Genomic DNA, 6,417 nt, shown 5'->3' with positions numbered 1-6,417 from the left:
GATATTTTTTTTATATATATATATATATAGTTAATTTCGAAAGGAGTATTAATCGAGAAGCCTGAAAAGAGTAGAAATAAAATTGCAAAGGCGTATCACTCACGTTTCGACAACGAAAAGGTAGAACGTGAAGCCGAAAGCGATATACGGACAAGGCATAAAGGAGCTTAAGAGATAGATAACAGATAGATATATATAACATAAGTAATAGCCACTAGTCGCGACCCGCGAAGTTTAGGTCGGCTAGGGTACAGTATGAAGGTAGTTGACAACAGCATATCCTAATCTCTCCCAAAGAAAACACAAGAGCCTCTATAGGCAAGTTCAAAAGAGTTCAATACATAATATAACATCTTCAAAACAAAGGTGGAGAGATTCTAAGCAAAACACAAAGTAGAGGAAATAAAGATCTTCGCCGTCTCTCAGACGAACCTCAGCTCACTTCTGAGCACCTGGACCTGTATCTGAAAAACAAGAGATATATACGGAATGAGAACCCCGGGCCCATGGGTTCCCAGTACGGTAAAAGTGCCAAATAAATACAATGCACTGCAACAAAAACTCACTAAGCATCCTAAATTCCTTTTCACCAAGTATCCAGCCTAGATTCTCACTAATCCATGAATAGGCATCTGTTGTAAGGGGATTCTAAATCTAGTTCATGTTACACATGTTTTCCCAACTCGCTGATTATTTCACGAATCAGACTCAGGATCATAAGCAAAACCATTACCAGTTGTTCTGCCTCAGCAACTTTATATCAATATATCATACCCTCGCCTGGAGCTAGTGAAATCACATCACTGCGTCTACCCAGGGGGCTCAAATGATCTCATTCAAAAAATCATCATCATTATGCAATCGCATTATCAATTCATCTCATCAAGAACAGCCCCCAACATCCACCAACACCATCATGAGGGATCTCTCAGTTGTACAAACACAAGCAATACAGACAAGTAATACACAAATAAGGGACAAGTAGAACAAGTAGCATATAATCAGGTAACATAGCATATATGATGTAGAAATCCAAAACAAATAGGCAAACCCAAACAAGTCAAACATATGCAAATGATGTATGCCTGCCCTATGGCTGATGATATCATCTGTCGGTTATCAAGCCAACCCGACGTGTCCGGTAGCTAACCCGGGCACAGTCTCTCTGTTGCGTATTAATATCATTAGAGGGAATATGTGCCCTGTCACCATTAGAGGGTATCTGCGCCCTGTCGCCATTAGAGGGTATCTGCGCCCTGTCGCCATTAGAGGGTATCGGTGCCCTGTCACCCTTACAACCAGAGAGAAAACACAAGCATTGACCCGGAGCAAGCGGGACGAACCACAACCCTTGCTACTACCCAGGTATCTGAGTTACATTCATTCAAAACTCCATAATTAACTCATTTATCATAAACATCATTTTTCGTCTCATACCCGGAGCAAGTGGACTAGCCACTGCTACTACCCAGGGAAACTCGTATCTCAGATAGTGGAAGTGCAATTCACAATTATCAATAATTCAGCATAAACATGCATGAATTCTCATCCATGGATCAACATCCATATCAGTCATCCGGCTCACGGTTAAATCCATAACCAGCCAATATTCATAGCATACACAGCTATTCCGGCTCACGGTTCAATCCAGAACCAGCCAATATTCATAGCATACACAGCTATTCCGGCTCACGGTTCAATCCAGAACCAGCCAATTCATAAACAATTACGGCCCTTCGGCCAATGGCATAACAAACACTTCCACCACCATCCTCCACATCTCACATAATCCTCAATGATCCTCATTGATTATTCATTTTCCCCTTGCTTCACTCGCAAGTTACCTCATTCACTAGCCCTTTTCTAATAGCTAGGCATATCATAAAGATTTAAGATATAAGTGGTGAGATCGGAGGCTTAGAAGTATGAGATTTGGCTTTTAAAACTCAAATATCAACTTTGCCATGAAAACAATGCCACGCGTACGCGTACTCCACGCGCACGCGTGGATGTCCTTAAAAACTCATCGACGCGCAAGCGTCATGCACGCTAACGCGTGGATTAAAAATTTGCCAAATCGACGCGCACGCGTCAACCACGCGTACGCGTGGATACTCTCGTGCCCCAGGCACAAAGCTGGCACAGTTCTGGCACAACTCTCTGGAAAATGGCTGGGCATTGGGTGCAGCACTATCGGCGCGCCCGCGCACATCACGCGCACGCGTGGATGGCGCTTTCTGGAAGATCGGCGCGTACGCGCCAAGTGCGCCCACGCGCAAGGGGTTATTCTGCTAAAAATTTTCTAAGTTAAAAACTGCAGAATTCACAGATTCAACCCCCAATCTTCCGACGGACATAACTTCCTCATTTTAAATCGTTTTTCACCCGTTCTTCGAACGGCATGGACATCCCGGATCCAATTTCATTTTTAAACAGATTTGGCACAAAACAAAGATCCGTAGTCCAAGTTATGTCTCGTCAAAATATGCCCAAAAACCATGTTTTCGTATAAAACCACAAAGTGCCATTTTCAAAACAAGCCATTTTCAACTCTTTTCAAAATCAACCAAAACATGCCAATTTCAACCCTTTTTGAAACCAATCAAAATATACCAAAATCAACATCAAGCCTCCTCAACTCATACATTAACACCTTACCACAATTCACAAACCGCCATATAACCATCTTTACCCATTTCAAACAAATGGCTAAATTACAAACATATCAACATGTCATACATCCTTCCTCATCCCAATTTCCAACAATACTATTTCGATTCAACCATCATTATACATGATCAATATCATACTCACTATCACGTGGTTTCATCCCCAAATCAACCTCAATCATTTCTCAAGCATATATCACAACATACATATCTCTCATGCATTAACATACCATCAAGGCATCAATAATCATACTCACATATATGACCACATAATATATCTCAACCAAAATCAAACATACCTCATCTATACTATTTCACCCAAAATTTACCAATTTCCACACTTCAACTCCTCAAACCTCATTATTCAATAACCAATCCAATCATTCATATATTCATTATATGAAATTCATCCAATCACTTGTGTCATCATACAATGCACACATCAACTTACCTTCCTTACCTCTTTCCGGCCTCCGGCCCAAAATATACGGCCTCCGGCCCAAGATATACGGCCTCCGGCCCAATTTCACAATTTAAATGCATAAATCACAAATCAATACTCATTACCCAATATATCAAATTTTCAATACACCAAGCATACAAGTCCACACAATTCTCAACCCAATCATCAATTCACATTACATACCAACTATGCATATTAGCACCAACCATTTACACAATCCAAACTTAATCCTAGGGGCATCTAGCCTAGGAATTCTCATCACACCACACGGTACTTAAATGAAACTTAAACCGTACCTCTTGTAGCCAAATCAATTGAGTCTCTTCTTTGGAAGTCTCCACCAACCTTAGCCCCAAGCCTCACCAAAGCTCCTCAAGCAACACCAATCTCCCAATTGTGTACCAAAACCATCAAATGCACTAACATAACCAATATGACATACATGCATCAACCTAGGGCTCATAAAAATGATAAATCACAAGGGTTTGAGCACTTCTTACCTCAGCCCATATGAAGTAGGGATAGAACTCACTTAGAATCCATGTTGGAGTATCCCTAAACACCCAAAATCACAAGATTTCAACACTAACTTCCCAAAAACGTGTAACAGTGGGGAATTTCGAAAACTGGGCAGAGATGAATGGAATACTCACCACAAAACTTAGATAGAAATGTAGAGGATGAGAAGAGCGACGCGTGGCCGCAAACGGCTCGTCAATCGGAGCTTCGTAGCTCAAGTTATGGTGATTTGAAGATCAAAGAGAGTTAGGTTTTCTCTCTTCTCTTCTCTCTCCCAATTTCAGCGCCCAACACCCCTTCTTTAGGGCAAAATGAGCTGAAATGTTCATAACTAATGTTTATATATGTTGGGTCTTGGGCCCACTTAGGCCCAGTTCACTTATTTTTGTCCGTTGGCCCAATTTTGGACCAAAACCTTTAAGATTAGCGCTCTAAATCGCACTTCAAATATTTCTACCTCCCCTAATTATAATTCCTCATTTCTTAATCTTATTTACTCATAAACAACTTTCTCTGCTGCAGCACCAGACAGGTCTCAGCCGGTACTGCCGGTCAAAATTCCACTGCGCGCTTTTACGCAGAAAACTATGTCTTCCGACTCGGAAAAATTCACTGAATCCAAATATCATATTGAAATCATCAAATTCCAATTGCCAAATCTTCCAACCATATTCGCTCCTACTTAACTCATTATTTAATTAATTTTGGTTAGACCGGGTATTACACTTGTTTCAAATCCTTTTTCTATCTATCTTTCTCTGTTTAAATTCTTCTTCTTGATTCACGTATTCTTTGATATAGCTTTGAGCTTGTTTAATGCGCTGTGCCTTTTAACTCTTGATTCTGAGTCCATTCTTAGAGAAATTGTTAATTCAGTTGTTCTCTTTTTTTTACAGTGATTACAATCAATTTTGAAATTTCTATAAAATTGCTGTTGATTCGATATACACTTATCTATATAGAACCCTGAAAATTCCTTATACAGTGTAACAGCTATTTATTTCTAATACTTTGCCTGTACTTTTACTGGTTTACAGAACTACACTTACTTTAAATACAATTTAACTTTTTAATAAATTTACTACAATTCCAATTCATATCTTTATTTGATTATGTATTTAGGTATTTTTCAAAATTTTAGAAAGAAAAGATTTTTGCCCTTATTCCGATTGATCTCGTTTGACAAGTTTCGCCTAATTCATTTTTTTAATTTGAATTTAATTTAGCATGATACATTGCTTAGGCAATTGTTGTTCTTTTGAAAATATTGGGCTCACATCTTTCCTTTTTAGCATGAACTAATTCCTTAAGTCTTTGTTTCTATGGATATCATACTTGACTTTGTTTTCAACTAATCTTTTACATCTTGTGAATATTACCATTGATCTTGGTTTTTCTTCTCTTGTGAATGTCATCCTTATGTGAGTCAGCTTGATTCGTTCAATTTAGTGCATCATTTATCCTCTCATTGTCTCTATCAAAATTATTAGTCAAAGATTTATTCTTGAGAAATTACTAGCAATTGAGTTGTCTTTTCCTATGACTTTTGTATTCTTTTGGATCAATTGAAAACTTGTTTGATGTCTCATGCCTAGTGGACCTTGTTGAACTCCCTTGATTTAAGATCCTTTCTTGTATGGCTTGACTCCTTTTTAAGTACATCCCAATTTTCTTGAATATCCTTCTGAGATGGTGATTTCAAGTATACTTTTGGAGTCTTGTTTCGAATTTTTTTTAGAAGTTTTGAATTCTTTTTGAAGAAGTTCTAAACTAAATTTATTTTTCTGTTGCCTGATTGTAATTTAAACCATTGTTCAATTTTGACAAAGTTCATTTAAAATTGGCATGCGCTATTCTAAATGAAGTTTTGAAAAGCTTCCTTGTTTAGTGGGAACCTGTCCATTTGTAACACACCACTTATTTCCTTTACCAATTTATAAGCAAATTTTTACCTCGGATTTTCTTTTCTAAATAGAGTTTAACCTTCTCTTTCATCCTTGCTATAATTTTATACATGCTTGTTTGAATATGAACTTTGAGAATTTTTGAACAAGCATTTTATTTTCTTCCGAGTTTTATGAATTACTTTTGGTTATGTTGTGCACCTAACTATCTTTTTAAAATATTTGAGGAAATATTTTAGCTCTAAGCCAAACCTGCACGCATTTTGTTTTTTAAAACACTACGTAATCTACTTCAACATGAAATTGTATTAAAGTAAAGCCACGTTTATGCTTTAGTTACTCTCTTGAAGAATGTTTGTTGCTTAACTTTCTTTTAGACTGCGAAGTGATTTTTCCACAAGTTTTCGACTCTTTTAGGAACAATGTATTCGGAAGTATTTTAATCGTGCTCTTGAGTTCTGTGAGCTTTGTCTTGGATCTGAGATATTCTTTTCTGTAAACCTCACACTTCTTCGACTCAGCTTGAATTTGTTTCAAATTAATGCACTGATTTTTCTTCTTATTTATCCTATTGAATCTCTTTGATCCAAGGGTTATCTTTGAAGTTGTCAATTGATTTATTTCTAGAAAACTTCACTGCTTGAGCATCCTTATTTACCTGGAATTGGATACATGATGAGCGGATAATTTATACGCTTTTTGGCATTGTTTTTAGGTAGTTTTTAGTAAGTTCAAGCTACTTTTAGGGATGTTTTCATTAGTTTTTATGTTAAATTCACATTTCTGGACTTTACTATGAGTTTGTGTGTTTTTCTATAATTTCAGGTAATTTCTGGCTGAAATTGAGGGACTTGAGCAAAAC

This window comes from Arachis stenosperma, chromosome 6 (assembly GCF_014773155.1).
Source record: "Arachis stenosperma cultivar V10309 chromosome 6, arast.V10309.gnm1.PFL2, whole genome shotgun sequence".
NCBI classification, from domain to species: Eukaryota; Viridiplantae; Streptophyta; class Magnoliopsida; order Fabales; family Fabaceae; genus Arachis; species Arachis stenosperma.
Note: the sequence above shows the minus strand (reverse complement) of the source record.